The 20,689-nt window shown below is 37.1% G+C and overlaps 1 long non-coding RNA gene across 7 annotated transcripts in view; it reads left to right on the top strand.

The window, feature by feature from the left end:
- Window positions 1-20,689, top strand: part of LOC144612810 (uncharacterized) — a 234,411-nt gene that overhangs the window by 201,332 nt on the left and 12,390 nt on the right. For all 7 annotated transcript variants that reach the window (XR_013549958.1, XR_013549955.1, XR_013549959.1 and 4 more), the window contains 2 exons: window positions 14,634-14,774; window positions 16,698-16,940. This is a non-coding gene — a long non-coding RNA (uncharacterized LOC144612810). The remainder of the gene's footprint in view (window positions 1-14,633; window positions 14,775-16,697; window positions 16,941-20,689) is intronic.

Genomic DNA, 20,689 nt, shown 5'->3' with positions numbered 1-20,689 from the left:
TTCTTCTATACTCCACTCAGCTGGAATGCCCACTGTACTCAAACTTACACAGCCTAATTTCCGTAATAGCCTCCCTTTACCTATCTGAGTCAAGTACTTTATGTCTTTTTGTGTGTGTGTGTGACCTCTTCAACTGTATCGTTTGTTGCCTCTTATTTTGTATTTCCTGGTTATGTTGTTTTTAATTTTCCCTGAGTATATTTGATTTCATCATCAGTGTGTTAGGCTAGTCCTCCAAGGGTAAGATGTCAAGATGAGATTAAATATGCATAGATTTTTATTGGGGGAAATGCCTGTGAAAGAAAATAGGGAGCAAGCTGGAGAAGGCAAGTCTGAAGCAGAACAGGAAGAAGGGTTGGGTGGGAGTGTTCTAGATTACCATGCTGTCAGAGGAAGATCCTGTGACTCTCAGAGGAGAATGGGCCATAAGAGTCCCATGTCTCTCAGGATAGGGCTACCGCTGTGTCTCAGCCATACTCAGCCATTGGGTAGGAACAGCCTCTAGGAAGCATGGACTCAGTGCAGATATGGTGGTGATGAACTTCAGAGCCCAGCAGCAGGGGTCCTTGGTCAGTTATGCTCCCCGTATTTGGAAGATTGAGATGCACATTTTCATGGCTGCTGTTAGAGGGATAATAACTCTTTAAAGGAAGAAATCATTTTTAATATACTTTTTTCTCCTACAGCAGTTAACAAAGTGCCCTGTTCACTGAAAACATACATACATTGCCATAAATACACACACATACACATGCATACATGCATGCATACATACATGCATACATCACTAGATAATAATAAGCATTTAGGTTTAGGTTCAACTTAATGGTGTGCTCATTTCTTAAAATGGAGGAATACTATCAGTATGGCTATTTTCCTTCTATTAATAAAGCAACTTCACTAATCGAATATTATTTCACTTTGTTTCTCTATATTTCTCCATATTTCTTTATTTGTGTTGGAGAAATCCATAAACAAAACAATCAGTAACAAGCACTACTTCTCTACTGGCCAGAAAGCTGCCTCAGTGACTTAAAGGAATTATTCCATATCTCTAACACCCAACATACCATTACATACCCCTAAGGAGCAATGGAACCCAAGAGGAGACTAGCACTAGCACTTATTTGAAGTATTTCAGTAAAACACTCATACATAATATTTTAAGTGCTCCTGCTTTTTAATTTTTTTGTGTGTTCCTTATTTTGTACTTAATCTCCATGTAGAAGTCATGGCAATATCACTTAGATTCTTACTGCATACTTCCCACACTTTCATTAAACTAATTATCTTGAAATATAATTAGCTAATTACTGAGAAAGGTAGATAATGATAGTGAATGGAATGTAAGATAAGCGTTAATGAACAACAACAGGATCCAAATATTCCAGTCAGGGAGAAGACATTCAGAGTTGGCAGAAAGGCAAGGAATATTCAATAACCTTTTGATCAGTTGCACTTGAATCAGAACTAACAATGCTACACTGTGCTATTGCAACTGGGTAGGAATCCAAGTCCTCAATTTTTAAATCCTAACAAAGCTCCTTTACATTTCAGTGATACTGAATGATGTACTGAAGTACCCTAGTGCAGACCAATTGCAATTTGTCAACCGGACTTTTCAATCTTTCTCTTTTTTGCCTTTTTAGAAAGCATTATGTGGAGAAGATTTGTTTTCATTTGTAGCTATTGTCAAGAAGCAGAATTTATTATAATTAAGTTACAACATGTCTTGGAAGGGCCAATATTCTAAACTTTAAAATGCTCACAATAAGGTAAGGGCGTATTTGTTTGAAATGAAAAAAAAAAAAAAAAAGGTTGAAAATAGATTTTTAATTAACTGGCTCTGGATCAGAGCACTTTTCAAATGAAAATACAATAAGGCACCTAATCAGATAAGTTATTTACCCAGAATAATTGGATCCATGCTATAGCAAAGTCCTTTAAAATGTGGCTTGGCTGCAGTGTTTTTCAGTTATTTCAGTGTGTTCAACTGGCTACAGCAGGGAAATGATGTAACATGTATCATAATAAAATCCCTGTATGAACCAACAGCCTCGTAGGAGAAAAACCCTGCCAAGATCAAAACCAACCAAGAGACCTCATCTCCTCTAATCATTGGATTGGTAGTAGGAGAAATATGACACCCAAATTTGCTGCACAATGTATTTATCATATTACCTCAGAGTAGTTTACTTGCCAGTCAGAATGCAAACTCATTTTAGGACAGTTATACATCACCTTTCATCCCCCCATCTAATACCTAATAAACCCTCGATAAGCGTTAGTCGATTTGAAATGTAAACAGTGCAGAAGAACACCAAGACTAATGTAATTCAATACACTATTTGCACTGAACAAGGAGCTGGCTACAGATGGAAGAGAAACCAGAAGTATTTTCTGAGAATGTATAATCTCCTTGGAAAGATAAAACAGCCACCCATGAAACACCTACATCCAAATAAAGTGGTTTGTAAAGTGTAGGTGTTAATGACTGATAAGCACAGTAGATGCTGACAGAGATCAGAGGAAGGAGGCATCTGTGTGAGGTAGAGTGACCAGCAAGCACAAACACCATAATTATGAAAGGCAAAGGGGGAAAGGGAGAGCATCCTCTAGGTGGAATAAGGTGAGTCATACATTCACAGGACAGTTGGGAAATGGGTCTGTCTGGGGTGGATGATTCATGATGAGGAGTAAAGAGGGTAAGGGTAGAGAGGTAAGGTTGGAAATACAAATGAAAAGCCCTGAAGCCATTCTGAGAAGTCTGAAAAGTGTCATGGGAAAAGCACTAAAACTAAGTCAGGAGATCTTATTCTACGCCTCACTTTGCCCCTTGCTCACTCTGACACTGGGTAAGTCAGCATACCTCTCCAGTGTCAGTTTCCTCGTGCATAAAGTTGAGAGACACCAAAAGACCACTGCAGCTCAAAAAGGTCTTGGCAAGACAGAATCCTGTGAAGAGAAGCTATAGAGCAAGGGAGCAGCGTGAAGGAAGAAAGCTTTGGGCAAGATGAGTTTGGAACTAATTCATAGAAGCAGGCTTGGGGATGGCAAAGTAAATGTTTGCAATATCCACCAGGTACTGGAGGATGTAGTGCTGGAATAAGGGACTAGCAAAGGAAATGGAAAGGTAGGGGAAATTTAGAAGGCATTATCTACCAGACTTTGTGACTTGCAAAAGTACTAACTCAAATGTAATGCCATTATTTTGAACCTAGGTGATTTGATATCAATGTCGAATTAGAATAAAACTACATTAAGGGTAAAGCCAATGTGAGACGAAATCAAATAAAAATCTACTTTGGGCTCTGTCCACCCTAAATACCTTCCATCCACTGCAAGGACTGCCCTTTAGTTTCATCCTTAGGGTCTACACCAAGGACCCCTCGAGTCTGAACTTGCTAAGGACCCTTAATATTTTTCCCTTTATAACCAACCAAGCATACTGGGTACTTGATCATCACAACAACTTTTGAGGTATTCGTTTTCTCTTGCTGTGTGACAAACTACCACAAACAGAAAAAATAATACCCATGTGTTAGCTCACAGTTCTGTAGGTCAAAAGTCTGGGCAAGGCATGGCTGAGTTCTCTGCTCAGGGTCTCACAGGACTCCGATCAAGGCTTTGACCCCTTGAATTCTTATCTGGAAACTTTGAGGGAAATATCCACTTCCAAGCTCATTCATGATTCTTGGAGAATTTAAGTCCTTGTGATTATAGGAGTGAGGTCCACATTTCCATGCTGGCTGTCAGCAAGGATTGCTCTCAGCTCCTGAAGGCCACCTACAGCTAGTCTCTGTTCCCAGGGACCACACACATTTCAAGCCATGTGGCTTCTTTTGTCTTGATAGCCAGACATGGAGAAACCTCCCTTATATCCACTCGCCCTCCCACTCTGTTCTGACTTTGTCTCTGACCCCTAGACCCAGATTCACATGGCTCATGTGATTAGCTTCTCAAATGAAATCTGAAGTCCTTGTTGGGTTTTACAAGGTCCTTTATTATCTGACACCAGGTTTCCTTTCCAGCCTCATTTCCAATCACATTCTGCTTCTCTCATTCACTCACTCCACTTGTGTTCCTGGAACATGCCAAGCAAATTTCTGATTCATGCTCTTTGCATTAACTGTCCTCTGAAGGAAATGTTCTGCCTCAAAAAGAACACGGAAGTTTCTCCCACTTCACCTCAGTTGTATCACCCCCGAAAGGCCTTCCTGGAACCATCTGAAACATCCTTTATCACTTTTTCCTGCTTCATTTTTATCAATTATATACTTCTTAACATCTTTGGCTTTTATTTTGTATTCACTTGTTTACTTATGTATTTATTTGTTGACTTGCCTGTCTTCACCTCACTAAAATGGAAACTCCATGAAGGCAGCAGATTTGTTTGTTATGTTCCCTCTCTTGTCTTTAGCATAGTTTTTGATACGTAATAAGTATCTCAATATGTTTGCAAAGTAAATGATGTAAATGTTTCCCTTTCATCCATAAATCATTTATTCAGCTCTTATTCACACAGTTAATACCATGTGGTCATGATGCAACAATCACTGTGCCAGGTGCTAGGTGTGTAAGGTAAATCAAATACACGTGATTCTTGCCCTTTTGAAATTATTTAAAGAATGATATAGACAAAGAAATAAGCAACGAAGATCTAATATGTGTGCCATAATATGGGAAGGGCAGTGTGCTTTAACAGCACAAAAGGATAAAATCTCTCCAAAGATCAAAGAATTGTACCTGTAAGAATTGGCAGATAAGTTGAGATCTGAGGAAAGAGTAAAAGTTAAGCGTTGGAATTAGTTTGGGTGATGATAAAGACTTCTTGTTCATTTGTATGAAGAAAACAGAAAAATTCAAACAAACTGGTTTTTAATGTCCTCAAATTTTACTTAATAACTAATTTAATTCCCAAATTATTGCTCTGATCAAGAAAATTATATCTGTTTTTACTTAGTAATCTCACTTTATTTAAGATCAAAGAAATTTGGATTTCTTTTAAAGAAAAAGGCCAAAAGAGAAACAACCCCCAAATAAGCTACTTTTTTCTTTGAATCATTGAATTGTGCACTACCCAATCCATTTAATGTAATAGATAGTTACCAAGGATATATCATTTGCATAAAGATAAATAAGTCAGTATACCATCCCCCCAGGATTGTATAATTTTGTACAGAAGGTAAGTTCGTATGCAAATAATTAAAATACAAAACAAGAATAGAAAAAACAGTACCTTGGGAGTGGTTCAAAATGCTTTGAAAGTGGAAAAGACAAGGACTAACAGAGTATTTGGCTGGGTAAATGAGTTTATCACAAATGCAGATAGAGAGAAATATATATATATATATATATATATATATATATATATATATATATATTCCAAAGTAAAGTCAACAATGTAAAAAAGAGAATTAAGGAAAAGATAGTACAAATACCTTTGTCTCAAGCATTAGAGACTGTTAAAAACTGAGAACAAACTGAGGGTTGATGGGGGGTGGGAGGGAGGGCAGGGTGGGTGATGGGTATTGAGGAGGGCACCTTTTGGGATGAGCACTGGGTGTTGTATGGAAACCAATTTGACAGTAAATTTCATATATTAAAAAATAAAATAAAAAAAAAAAAAAAAACAAATACCTTTGTCTCATCTCATCTGAGATCAAAAGTAATATTTCAATAATAAGGATAAAACATAAATATGTCATCTTGTGTATATTTTAAGCTAAAATGAAGAGTAGATTATTAATCTTCACCTGTAACTATCGAAGGTAAAGTCCCAGGTTATGTGGACATTCTCACATGAGAAACCGTACATGTACCATTTGTTGTTTATACATCCCTCAACAAAATGTATGCAGAACAATCAGAAAACTTAAAATAAATTTCTCTGATGTATCCCTTAATGTTGGCAGGTATGTTTTAGAACTCAATTCCTCTATTATCTTTCCTTATCACACAGTAATATGAAAATTAGAAGCCTATCCATATTTAATAAAATAGAACTTTCATAGTGCTGCATATAATTTCTTGGAAGATTTTAGCAGGAAAATATTTTTTATTTCCAGAAACAATTATATTAAAATTGTAGTAGCAGATCTTAGGTTGATTCCTTATAACATAGTGCCATCTAGAGATTAAAGTTGATGTTGCTACAAACTACATTTACAACTTAGCTTCTAAATTCTAACATCAACATCACATTTTATAGCTAAAAGTCCAGTAGGAGAAACTACAGTATGATACATCTATAGGAGTACATTTGAAATAAAATAATGAGTACATACATGAGAGAACTTACATGTAATATTATCGACATCTAATCATCACATTGTATGGCCTCTCCCTTGGGCAGTATTCTATTCATTCGTGTGCTAAAATGTCTAGTAGTTTCGTGACACACCATAATATTGAGAGAAGTTAGATGGAGGTACAAGAATATGTATCTGATTAGATTTTGTAAGGAGACTTAACCAAATTTCTACAAAGAAGCAAGGCAGTTCTCATCATAAATATGATGTATTAAGCAGCTGCAATGGGTAAGGCATTGTACTTACCATGTGTTTGTTTCCTGAAGCTGCTATAATGAATATGAATATAACTCAATGGCTTAAAATAGCCGAAGTTTATTCTATCATAGTTGTAATGACTAGAAGCCTGAAATCTAGGTGTAGGTAGGCTGTACCCTCCTGGAGGCTCTAGGGGAGAATCCTTCCTTGCCTCTAAGCTTCTGGTGGCTGTCGGCATTCCTTGGATTCCTTGGCTTGTGGCCACATCACTCTAAATTCTGCCCTCAACTTCCCATTACCTCCTGTATGCATCTAGCTGTGGCCTCATCACTTCAATCTCTCATTTCCTCCCTTTATTCTGTCTGTGTATGTCTCCTCTATGTATTTCTTTTCTGTGTGTCTAGTATAAGGATATTTCTCACTGGGTTTAGAGCACACCTAGATAATCCAGGGTGATCTCCTCACCTCAAGACTTTTATTACATCTGCAAAAACCCTTTTTCCAAGAAAGGCAACATTCACACATTCCTGAGATTTGATGTGTCTTTTGGGGGCCACTATTCAATCCACTACACCATGTTTTTTTTTTAAGTCAGGGAAATAGGAGTTACCTGGGTGGCTCAGTCAGTTAAGTGTACGACTCTTGGTTTCAACTTAGATCATGATCTCATGGTTCATGAGTTTGAGCCCCACATCGGGCTCTGAGCTGACAATGCAGAGCCTGCTTGGGATTCTCTCTCACTCCCTCTCTCTCTCTGCCTCTCTCTTTGCCTCTCTCTCTCTCTCTCTCTCTCTCTCTCCCTCTTCCTCTCTCCCTCCCTCAAAGTAAATAAACTTAGAAAAAAAAGTGAGGAAAATAAATGGAAAAGTAAATGGCTTAAGTTTCAATAAGCTTACAGCATAATCGTGGAAAAGGGTTATATGCTTAGATAAGAAATTACCCAGAACAGAGTCTCTCAACCTAGGCAATATTGACATTTGGGCCAGAAAATTCTTTGTTGTGCGGACTGGCCAAAGAATTTTAGATTGTTTAGCATCCCTGATCTCTACCCATTAGATGTCAGTAGCACCCACCTCTTAGTGGCAACGTAGAGCCTGCTAAATTCAGACTGTAGATTCTGAAAGGGCTTGTAACTGGCTCTAGCCTGTCACAGCCATAATCTGTGACCAGTCCTGCTAGCATAGGGACCATGTAGGAGAAACTCCCATGTCCTTGGTCCCAGCTACAGACCTGAAACAAGTCTGTACCACTGAGGACTGAGTCATAGCCCCATTTGGCTTGATCCTGTCGCCAGCATCATACACCAAGCAATCTGGGAGCAGTCATGCCCACCCATGCATTAGGTAATAGGCATTCAGAACTTGGTCCCAGCTGTGGACCCCGAAGTGGCCCCGTGAACTAGGCCTAGCCCCTCTCAGCAATGGTCTGAGAGCCCCTGGAGGCAAACCTACCAAACTTGGTGAGACTGTAGATTCTGAAAGGGCTCTGTAACTGGGCTCTTATCCCAGCCACGGTATGTGAATGGTTTTGCTGGCACAGGGGCCTTGCAGGTGACATTCTTTGCCCCTAGACAAACTGAAAGGGCCCTATACATGGCTCAACCCACCTCACAGCCATGATCTGCCAGTAATCCTGAACATCCATAGTCCCAATGGGAGACATTACCATCTGCACCCTCAGAGATCCTGAAGGACCATCCAACCCCGTCATAACCACACAGTCTACTAACAGACCTGAAAGCCTAGAAACCCAATAGAAGACATTCTTGTTGCATTCCCAGAAATCTTAAAAGGGCCCTGTACTCAGATGTACCCTCTCCAGCTACAATCTAGTCCAACCTACCCAGGGACCTGGCAAAAGACATGAATGGAAATTCATGTCACCAGAGCCAGATCTGCAGATGTCAGTTTTGTTTACTGATTTTTTTAAATTCTTTTTGCAGAAGTAGACAATGTATCACAATGTCACATTTAATTTTTTGAATATGACACCAAAAACACAAGCAACAAGAGCAAAAATAAACAAGTGAGTCTACAGCAAACAAAAAAGCTTCTGTACAACAAAAGAAAAAGTCAACAGAATGGAGCAGCAACCTGCAGAATGGAGGAGATACCTGCAAAGTATATATCAGAAAGGGGAAAATATCCAAAATATATAACGAATTCATACAATTCTATAGCAAATAATAATAATAATAATTAAATTAAAAATAGGCAGAGGACATGAATAGACATTTTTTCCAGAGAAGTTATACAGCTGGGCAAGTTTGGGTATATACCCGAAGGAAATGAAATTACTATCTGGAAGAGATATCTTCACCCCCATATTCATTAAAGCATTATTCACCATAGTGAAGATATAGAAACAATTTTGGTGTCCATCAGTAGATGAATAAATAAAGAAAATATGGTGTATATATATGGAATGGAATATTATTCAGCCATGAAAAAAAATGAAATCCTGCCATTTGCAACAACACGGACAGACCCTGAAGGAATTATGCAGTGAATTAAGTCAGACAGAGAAAGGTAAATCTGTATAATCTCACTTGCATTTGAAATCTTGGGGGGAAAAAATTAGTCAAATTCACAGAAACAGAAAGTAGAATAACAGTTGCCAGGGGAAGGGGTGGGGGAAATGGAGAAATGTTGGTCAAAGAATACAAAGGGTACCCCCATTCATTCATAAGATGAGTAAGTTCTGAGGATCTAATATTCAGCAAGATGACTACAGTTAACAGTAATGTATTATTATTTACTCGAAAGTTGCAAAGAGAATAGATCTTAAATATTCTCCCACACACATACAAAAAATTGTCATCACATAAGGAGATGTATGTCTTAATTAACTAGCCTTATTGTTATCAAAGTTATTGAATCATTTTGCATAATATATATATATATATATATATATATATATATATATATATATATATATGTCATATCATCAGGTTGTACACCTTAAACCTACATAATGGTATATGTCAGTTAACTCTCAATACAGCTAGGAGAAGGGAAGAACAAGTTGTCCAGATTATTATTCCAAACACTATGAGCTAGAAGTTTAGGGAAGGAAGAAACCAAAATGGACTAGATTATTAAAGAAGGTTTCATGGAAGAAATGAGAAGGGAACTATTCATTGAATAAAGAACGCATGAGTGGCTCAGTCTGTTAAGTGTCCCACTCTTGATTTTGGCTCAGATCATGATCTCACAGTTTGTGGGATCAAGGCCGGTGTTGGACTCTGGGCTGACAGTGTGGAGCATGTTTGGGATTCTTTCTCTCTCTCTCTCTCTCTGCCCCCCCTGGAATTGTGAAGGGGGTCTGGAAAGCATTACTGGCTAAGGTCCTCCTACCGAGAAGCACTGTGAGCTTGTCAAGACCAAGGGCCTTACCTTACTCATCTTTAAGTGCAGTTCCCAGCACAGTCTCTGGCATAAAGTAACTCTCAAAAATGTCTGTTAAGTCAATGAGGTTAAATTAATAGATCAGGATCAGAAGGAAGCGTCTTTAATGATACACTAGGGAATTATACATTTATTTTGTTGGTTATGGGGAAATCTTAAAAGATTTCAAGTTAGAAAGATAAACTGAATAAAGAAAGCATTGGTATATAAAAAAAATATTAGAGAGACTAGAAACAAGATCAAGCTAAGAAAGTATTAAAATAGTCTTGCTATGAAGTAATGGGTCTGGGGACCAAGATGATGATGGGGGGGGGATTAAAATGAGGTGTCAATAACAAGAAAAAATAATTGTCATTGTTTTATTCCTGGGTTTGGAGAAGATGGAGAAAAAAAGCAAAAAAAAATTTCCAAGTCAGGGTGACGAAGAGAATAGATTCTGTTCATCTGAGAAAAGTCGGAAAGTCCAGAGAGGGAGAGAGATGAGGAACCTGAGATGAGAGTGCATATCCAAGAACAGCAGTTCACTGAGATGCAGGAGAGATTATTTTTAATTTTAGGGTAATCTTCAAAAAAGTAATTATACTGGAGAATGGAGCTAAATAAATATGAGGTGAGTTGTGATTAATTTTAAGAATTGCTTGTTAGATATTATTTCCTTAGAAAGTCATTAGATCTTTTGGGCCTCAAAAAAAAAAAAAAGCATTTTGCAAAGATTTCTGGAGAAGTTAGTCTGAATTCAAAAGCATGAGTTCGGTTTTTCCTCAATGACTCTCCGTTGAGGGTAGGGGATTCCAGATTCCTGTATTATTCACACTCTAACATGCTGGCCACTACTTTCCTCTGGATGCATTGATGTTCAGGACATAGAAAAGTTCAAATCACCAGTTATTTTAGCATGACAGGCAAGCTTGAGAAAAAGTTTCTGTAGAAGAAAGAAATTGAAAAACCATTAAACAATTGGATTTCTTTCATTGCTGCCCATAGTTCACACAAACTGGTTATTAATGACTTGTGAAGATACCTGTATACTTATTTTTTTTTCATTTTCTATTTGTAATGTTTAGCATTTATAAGCATTTATAAGCATTTTATAAGCATTTTAATGTTTTAAGTTACCATATGTATTTTTGCGAGTGTGGAGCATCCTACTTAATTCAGTGTGTATGTACCCACATATTGACTAGAAGAAGACTTCTAGTCAATATGTGGGTACATACACACTGAATTCTGGTGTTCTGGTTTGGAGAATAACTTTTTTAAAAGTATCAACTAGGGGCGCCTGGGTGGCTCAGTCGGTTGGGTGTTTGACTTCGGTTCAGGTCATGATCTCGCATTTCGTGAGTTTGAGCTGCACATCGGGCTCTGTGCTGACAGCTTAGAGCCTGGAGCCCACTTCAGATTCTGTGTCTCCCTCTGTCTGCCCCTCCCCTGCTCACACTCTGTCTCTCGCATTGTCTCAAAAATAAATAAACATTTAAAAATAAATAAATAAATATTAAAAATAAAAACCAATCAACTCTCAAAATCAGAGCTAAAGCTATTCACTCTGCTGGCTTTTTTGGTTAAAATTATTGTGTTTATTTATGAAAGAAGAAAAATGTATTGTTAAAGTCATACCCAAGTAGCATTATGAAATGAGATGAGAATTAAGATTGACTGAAAATAATTTTACATTTAGATGCCCCCCAAGATAACCCTGAATAAATAAAAAGCTTTTTAAAAAAGAGTTCAGTGATTCTTATAAATGCTCTTTAGTTGCATACTCAAGACAATTTCCCTCAGGAGCCATGCATTTGTCCAATAAATGTAATTAGTTAACAAAAAGAAGTGCAATGAAAATTGTCATTATTCTCACCAGCCCTTTCCAGAATTTATCTGAATTTCAGTCATCACAGGTGGACCCCATTTCTAATGCCAGCCTTCACTGGGATCCCAAATATGTACAAAACTGAAAAGGTAGGTGATTCGTGAGGTCTTGCAGTGCTTTGGTTAATCGTTACAGGAGGCTTGCATTTCGTTTGAAGCCCTCTGGGTTTTATGCTTCAGAGCATCACTCCACAGTTAGATTTGGGATGGGAGAAAGCATCCCTTTCTTTTTATATAGTGGAAGAAGGGTAATTGTGAACTCAGGCACATTCTCAGGCAGACTAGTGTTATGAACAGATAACCAAACTTAAAAATGTAGAAAGTGATTCCCTAAAAACCATTCAGCTGAGTACTCCCTGCATGCATCCCCAGGCTCAGAGAAACTGGCATAAATGATAAATTGGGCCAGTGATGAGTGCAGATGCAAGGACTGCATGTGGGTGGGAACTCAACTGGAAAGAATCACCAAAGGCCAGATCTAAGGATCACTGAGACTACTGTTGCCTTTGGGATTGGAGGCAGTGTTGACTTATCTTCAAATTTAAGAAAATCCAGCAATCCTAATGTCAGATAACCTGACTTTAAAATATTAACTCAAAAACCTTAAAAAAAAAAAAAAACATATTGTGCACACCAAACAGAACAGTGTTGCTACTGATTTGGCCCAATTCGTGCTTTCTGTTTTTGATTGCTTTATTTTTGTGGTTACTTTCTGCTTTAAATAAATTCTTTTATTTCAAGGTATGAGAGACAATGATTATAACTCCATATAACAGAAGTTTATGTCACCTCTTGATATAAACAGTACAGTTTTCTACTAATTACTACTAATTTCTACTAATTACAAATGGAATTAATGACAATTGAGAATAAATCTTGGTAGTTGTCTTTTAGAAAGTCATTCACTCATTCAGCCGACATTTACTGAATGTTCATTATTTGCAAGTACATCTTAGGTATCCTCAAGATACAAATAAGAAAAATACATGGAATTCTAATTTAATATGAAAAAAGTTTGCAAATAAGTAACAAGGATATAAATTCATATGCCTTATGAATTAGGATTTTTTTTTTATTTTTTTAATGTTCATTTATTTTTGAGAGACAGAGACAGAGCACGAGTGGGGCAGGGGCAGAGAGAGAGAGGGAGAGACAGAATCTGAAGCAGGCTCCAGGCTCCGAACTGTCAGCACAGAGCCTGACACGGGGCTCAAACCCACGGACTGTGAGATAGTGACCTGAGCCGAAGTCGGATGCTCAACCAACTGAGCCACCCAGGGGCCCCTGAATTAGGAAATTTTTAAAGCAGGAATATAGACTCAGAGAGAAGCATATGATTATCCATTAAAAATTTCTTTGTAAAAAGTAATTTCTTCTCTAAATATGGATGTATTTGGTTCTCCAACAATGTTAGATTATGAGCACTAAATTTCTGCACCATGTTTAGACAAAGAACACTAAAACCAAGAAAGAGCAATAGCCACTAGTCTTGAAAACATTTTAAAATATTCTGACATATATTTTATAAGTTATGGGAACAAACGTTTTATATCCAATAGAAAATCTGACATTTCCTACACACTAAAATATGAATACTGTTTTATAAGCATACCCTTTCATAAAAACCATGCTAATAAAGACAATGGCAAGATATAGAAAACTTCCATTGCCTTTCAAGTTGCATGCACTCAAAAATGTTAAGTAACAGCAAATTGAGAAAAAAAGGAAATAAGCTCAAACTCCTAATTCTGCAGGGAGAGTGAAAAAAAGTTGACAGAGTTTATCCTTTTATTTAGTGAAGCTATACATAATAATGCTAAAGAGAGAGGAGTTTATAATCAAACAGACTCTTATAACCAGACCGTAGATTAATCTACGCTCTAATTCTCAGGAGTAGAGTCATCTTATGAAAGCCTTAGGTTTTAAAGTCACTGAGTAAGATGAAAACAAGGGACACAAAAATTACCTTTGAAATCCCTTTGAAAATTGAGCCACATTGGAACACAACACACCATCTCTTAATAAGTCATAATCGCCACTTTTCTTTCTGTCTTGTTTCTTTTGTTAAGTACCAGATAAATTAGTGTGTGTTTAAAAATCACATTGTACAAAATAAATAAACTCTAAATTCCCGTAAGTATTGAGAGTGGAATAACAGGATCATCACAATTTAAAGTGTTATTTTGCTTCCTATCTTCCTCCCTACAAGTTATTAGTGAATTCACAAGACTATGCACGTATAATGTGATACCATTGTAAAGATAGATAAGCTCCTTTATTCATAAATTAACAAAAATATCATCTCTTTCTGAGAGCTATTTGAAAAGATTAAATGATGAATATATATAATTTATATATATAAAGTACTTAAGACAGTGCCTGTCACATGGTAGGCATGTAATACATCATAGCTATCATTCCTTTACTTCAGCAAATAATTTTTCTTATGAATAAATGTTAGCGATGTGAACAAAGTATTACCTTCCAATTTTAAAAATGTTTTTAAGTTTATTTATTTATTTTGAGAGAGAGAGAGAGAGAGAGATAGAGGCAGGGAGGGGCAGAGAGAGAGGGAAAGAGAGAATCCCAAGCAGGCTCTGCGCTGCCAGCAAGGAGCCCAACACAGGGCTCAAACTCAAGAACTGTGAGATCATGACCTGAGCTGAAATCAAGAGCTGGCAGCTTAACTGACTGAGCCACCCAGGTGCCCCTACCTTCCAATTTTGAAGATAGGGGCAAAGGTCTTCCCCAGCCCCCAACACGCACACAAAGTTATATTCTTAAGATAGTAATATGATCAATTTTATGTTTTACAAGGATGTGTGAATATATTTTCTATTTGCCTCTCCAGATCCACCCATTTTCCCCCCACTCTTCTCTGTGCTCTAAAAGGCCCACCATTATGGACCACATCCCCTGGGCTCCCTGGCTTTCCGTTGGGTTCAACCAATAAAAGTCATGGCAGGAGATTTGAAGGGGAAGAGAAATAAAGGTCAGTGTCTATTTCCCCGTTTTCCTCCAGGCCACAGATCAGCAATGCTGGATTCCTCTACCAAGGTCCATAGCTTTGTCATCTGGCTTCCTACAGTTGGCCTACATGTGGCCTCTCTCTCCTGTTTTAGAAAGGTGCTTCTTTCCCTGGCCACTACAGGTAACTGCTCTCCTTTGTTGCATGGAGGATAGATTGGAAAGGAAGAAGACTCGACACAGAGAGATGCTTAGAATTACTTGCAGACAGGAAAATAATAAGGATCTGACCAAAACAGTGATGATGAGTCAGAGAGAACAGAAATAAGATACATTTAGAATATATCTAGTACAAGAGACAAAATAAATTGTAACTAATAGAATAAAAGACCAAGTGAGAGAAGAAGTCTAGGATCCAGGAAGATGTTAAAGCAAGTATTTTGCTTTAACAAATGAATGAAGTTTGAAGTTTGATGCTATGCACAGACAGAGAGGTGTAACCAATCTGATTTGTGGATTTTTTCCTGGCTTCTATTATCATTCATTTGGAAATTGATCATTTGCTTCTTTGAGGTGGCTCTTGTATTTTATTCATCATTTACCAGGACCTTGTCTAGTCTCCTTTGTGAGACTGTGAAAACTATTTGGATAAAGGCTTTATTTTTGAGTAGTCAAAAATTTTAGAGCACAATTAAAAAAAACTTTTTTAAGTTTTATACAGCTCTATTGAAGTAAAATTGCATAAAATAGATTACTTTTACTTGAATTGTACAATGTGACAAGTTTTGGCTTATGTTTCTCTGTGAAACTATCACCACAAGTAAGACCATTAACATCATCATGCAAGACCGTTAGCATATGCATGACCATCCAGACTTTCCTGTTGGCCTTTTGTGGTCAGTCCCTTCTTCCTACATGGACAGTGGGGTTGTTTCCAGGATTTTTTTGTCTAGATACATTCGTTTAATGACAGTGATTACATTTCTGCATAAACTCCTACTCCTGCCGTAAAAATTAGCAAATGCTTACACTCTAAAACTCTCAAAATAAAAAGATAAGATTAATGGGGTGCCTGGGTGGCTCAGTTGGTTAAACATCCAACTTTGGTTCAGGTCATGATTTCACGGTTTGTGTTCGAGCCCTGTGTAGGACTCTGTGCTGACAGCTCAGAGCCTGGAGCCTGCTTCAGATTCTGTGTCTCCCTCTCTCTGCTCCTCCCCCACTTGTGTGCTCTCTCTCTCTCTCTCTCTGACTCTCAAAAATAAATAAACGTTAAAAAAGAAATTTAAAAAAAAGATAAGATTACGTAAAATTGGGCTTCCAATAAAGCTTTCATTACTTACTGTTTTTATGACTGTTTCTGTTTTTAGGTAAACTAAATTTGTGTGCACCCAGAACTAAGGTTCATTTTAAAATAAACCTGAAAAAAAACATCACCCACTTGCTTTAAGGACACAATGAACTAAATAGAAAATATCTTGATGGTGGCCTAACTATTTCAGTTTTATCCCTACATCTAGCATTACATACACACAGAGTACTCTGTTTGATAGAAAAATCATCATATACCTTCAATCCAGTGGAGTGAAAAGAGTAAACAAAAACATAAGGGTATCATGAAAATAGAAAATAACAAAGAAAAATGTGTTGAATCAAATTTAGAGGTTTCTAGGAATGCTTGTGGGCCTGAAAAATTCAACAAATATTGAATTTCAGTGTAATTTTATACTATATTGGACCCCAACATCTGGACTGCTCTTGATTTTTCTGAAGTTTTGCTTAGGTTTCCAACTCCTGTTGTAATAGTTATATGGAAATCATTCTGTAAAGAAGCATACATGTGTAAAAAGTCATATTTGTTTCAAATAAGTATTTTCTTCTGTATGGTTTTTAGAATGATTTTTTTCTGTGCCTGGAGGAGAATGAAAAGCACTTATTCCTCCAACAGGAAGCCTGGAGAAATACCCAGCTCAGCCATGTGGTCACGTGCAGCTTCCTGTTACATTCCAGGAATTGCTCTTGGGTGTAAACAATCATCTTCCAGGGGACAAGCCATGGCCGCATCTGCCTTGGGCATCACTCTAAACTTGCAGAGCATGTGAAATATCTGGCTATTGCTGTTAAATTAATTCTGAAATAGCAGAAAGTCTCCATTTGTGGAATGTGTCACACTTGTGTCAAGCTCATTCCGGTAAGCACAACTTTTAGGCGAGCAAAATGCATTATTGATTGGCTTCTGTGCATCTTTTACCCCAAATAAAGCATTCTTTGATTGATTGTTTTACCATATTGAAAAGTATGTTTGAAAAGGAAATTTCCACAAATCTCTTTTTAAGCTTTCCAGCATCTGCCAACAGTAAACGTAATTAACAAAAACCTGCTTATAAAAATACCCACAGCATAATAAGAATATAAGAATATTTAATTTGAGGTATTCAAAAATTGAGCCCAACCTTCAAAATAATGTATATTATGCTTGTTAGTCATGCTTTAGGACTCTACTGCACAAAGACATAGAAATCTACATTCAATGACTAGATGAAGATATACATGAGATATGAGGAGTTAATTCCAAAGTTGATTAAGAGTGTAAACTATATTGTCCAATGTGGGAGCTACTAGCCATGTGTGGCTATGTCAGTGTGCATGCAAATTAATTAAAATGAAATAAAATTAATACTTCAGTTCCTCAGTCTCACCAGCCACATTTCAGGTGCTCAATAGCCATGGATGGAGAGTGGCTATCACAGCACACAGCATAGATATAAAACATTTGTATCACAGAAAAGTTCTATTGGACCAAGAGGGTATATAATATATAATACATAAAGAAAAATTAAAGAACTAGGATTATTGCTCTTAGAAAAAAAGGAATGAGTGATTTGACAACATATGAAGAAGCTTCTATACATTTGAAAAAAAATGAGTGACATCTGATTTTTTTAACTAAATTGATTAGAAGTTTTAATTATCGTCATATAGTATAAAGGAGCAAAAGTAGATTTTATGGGGCATGAAGTTTATATAATTTGGAGGACACTTTTGAGGGAAAGGATAATAAAATCAGTCATTTAAGAGAACATTTTTACAAAATGATTTTAAAAATCATGACAAATTACAAATTTAAAAAACTGACAAGTATCACAAACAAAAAATTCAAAAAGCAGCATTTTTATTGACTTTTAACATTCTTTTATATTCCCTACATCTTGTCTCTTCACACAACAATCTTCTGATTGTTTTATAAATTGTTGCTCATTTTTAGAAAGAATAGAGAGGCTTCATTGTGTCTTCTAGTATGGTCAATTAATATATGTGATGCATTCATAATTTTACATGTTACATTTTCAAATATTCCTCATAGAAGACAACTTCTTTTTGACCAAGTGGTTTTTTTTTCAAGGTTATTTGTTTATTTTGAGAGAGAGAGAGCATGAGCAGGGTAGGGGCAGAAAGAGAGGGAAAATGAGAATCCCAAGCAGGCCCCACACTGACAGCACAGAGCTGGATGTAGGGCTGAATCCCAGGAACTGTGAGATCATAACCTGAACAGAAACCAAGAGCTGTATGCTTAACCAACTGAGCCACCCAGGCACCTCTTGACCAGGTTTTGATGAGAACCATTCCTTGTTTATAATTCACAAATCTGAAAAATTGAAGAATTTGCCAAAGATTAGCTTCAAGCTCCACACACTTTGTCTCCGCTCCCCACATAGGTCCAACAGCAAGTGCCATAGGACAAACTCATATAATTTTATAATGCATAGTCCAAATCTTCATTTCATGACACCAGTTAAGTCACCAGTGGGCAGTACATAGGAATATTCCTGGAAACAATCCCTACCATGGGCTAACTACCAACAACTGAACTACATACAGAAGTGATTATGGGGGTGCCTGGGTGGCTCAGTCAGTTGAGCATCCACCTTGGGCTCAGGTCATGATCTCGCAGTTGGTGGGTTCAAGCCCCACTTCTGGCTCTGTGCTGACAGCTCAGAGCCTGGAGACTGCTTCGGATTCTGTCTCTTCGTCTCTCTTTGCCCCTACCCCCTTGCACTCTGTCTCTCGATCTCTCTCTCAAAAATAAATAAACATTAATTTTTTTTTAAAAAAGAAGTGGTTATGAACCACAGAAAAGCATGTTCTACTACACTCAAACTAAGTGCATCCAACACTCAACGTCCCTTCAGCTGGATCCCAAAAATGCTCATGGTGAGTCTACTGCCATCACCAAGGGAATGCATGGCAGAATGTACACACATATACAAAATCATAGCAGTTTAACTGAGTACAATTAAAATAACTTACTTTTGTAAATTTTACAATATATGACATTGTGACACAATGCTAGGATCCCTCCCAGGGCCTAGGAAGGGATCTATGCAAGTGAGGAGCTATGAGGCTAAACTCCATTACCTTCCTGGTAAATCCATCTCTGATAAAGGATGCATTCTTCACTGACATGCTGAATAATAAAGGTTGAAATATAAGGATTCTGATTAAATATAAGATAGATTCCCTGACACAGTTATTGAACGTTGACATTGTGGCATAATAGTTATAGACTCGCAAGTTCAATATTCAAGAAGCTGTTCATTCCTTTTTAACTCTTTTGCCTTTGTTTAAAATGTACTGCCACAAGGTAAGTGGTAGCTTCTAAAATCATCATGATCTAATATCCACATTTCTGTAACATAAGGTAACTGAGAGAGGGTCAAAGTGATACATGTCTATGTTAAATAATTCTTTATAATATCAGAGACCTACAGCCATTACTGAGTGAAGTCTACTTTAAAGAAGTAATGTTAAAAGAAACTGAAAGTAACACTAGCCATCCATTTCACTTATCTTCAATTATTAGTGATGTTTTACTGAATCCTTGTTTAAGCCTTTGCTAAGAACAGAACAGTTTTTTCTACTCTCTGATGTCAGGTTACATACAGAACTCTGGTGCTATGTGGCTACAAAAGCATTTGGTTTTTTTTCCTTTCTAAAAAGAGATAACCAATGTTTTCTTACTCCCCCCCCCCCCCAAATCTCATATAATACAAACAAAACCAGCTAGTCTTGGAGAATGCTGGGTGGATATCAAAGACAAGAGTCTCATCAGCACACCCCTTTCCAGCCTTCCCACACTGGGCAATAAAGAGAGACCATAGATCATAAACCCTCAGCAACCATGGACCCTCACATCAAGTTTTCTCTCTTGCAGTTGCTGTTCTATACTTTCATTACATAGACTATATCACTCTAAGTGTCTTCCTTCCACCACTTTAAAATCACCAAGTCAGTAAGTTAACCCCATTCATTTGTTTCTGGGACAAACATCACATAGTGGAACAGAGACATCTGCTTATTGACAAACTCACCTTGTGAATGAACATACACCATAGCGGCCTCCCTTATTTGTGGGGGATACATTTCAAGACCCTCAGTGGATACCTGAAACTGTGGATAATACCTAATGCTTTATATGGTATGTTTTTCCTATACATACATACCTATGATAAAGTTTAATTTATAAATTAAGCACAATAAGAGATGAATAACCATAATAACAAAATAAGACAATTATAATAATATACTGTAAGAAAAGTTACATGAATGTGATTTCTCTCCTTCTCAAAATATCTTATTGCACTGTACTCGCCCTTCTTGTGATGAGGTGAGATAATAAAATGGCCACATGATGAGATGAAGTGAAGCGAGTGAGTAGACACTGTGATGTAGTGTTAGGCTACTATTTACCTCTGATACTGTGTCAAGTGTAAACTGTAGCTTAAAATTCTAGGCTTATATTAGAACAGAACTTTAAACAGATGCATTTGATCAGAGCACAAGTTTCCTAAAAAGTGACATGAAGTACTTTCTCCATAATTAGAAAAAGATTACTAGCCAAGACTAAATTTCTACAAGGTGTAATTTATAGAGATGGTTTTA

Source organism: Panthera onca, chromosome A1 (genome assembly GCF_046562875.1).
Source record: "Panthera onca isolate mPanOnc1 chromosome A1, mPanOnc1 haplotype 2, whole genome shotgun sequence".
NCBI lineage: Eukaryota > Metazoa > Chordata > Mammalia > Carnivora > Felidae > Panthera > Panthera onca.
Note: the sequence above shows the minus strand (reverse complement) of the source record. Positions and strands in the feature narration are given on the sequence as shown.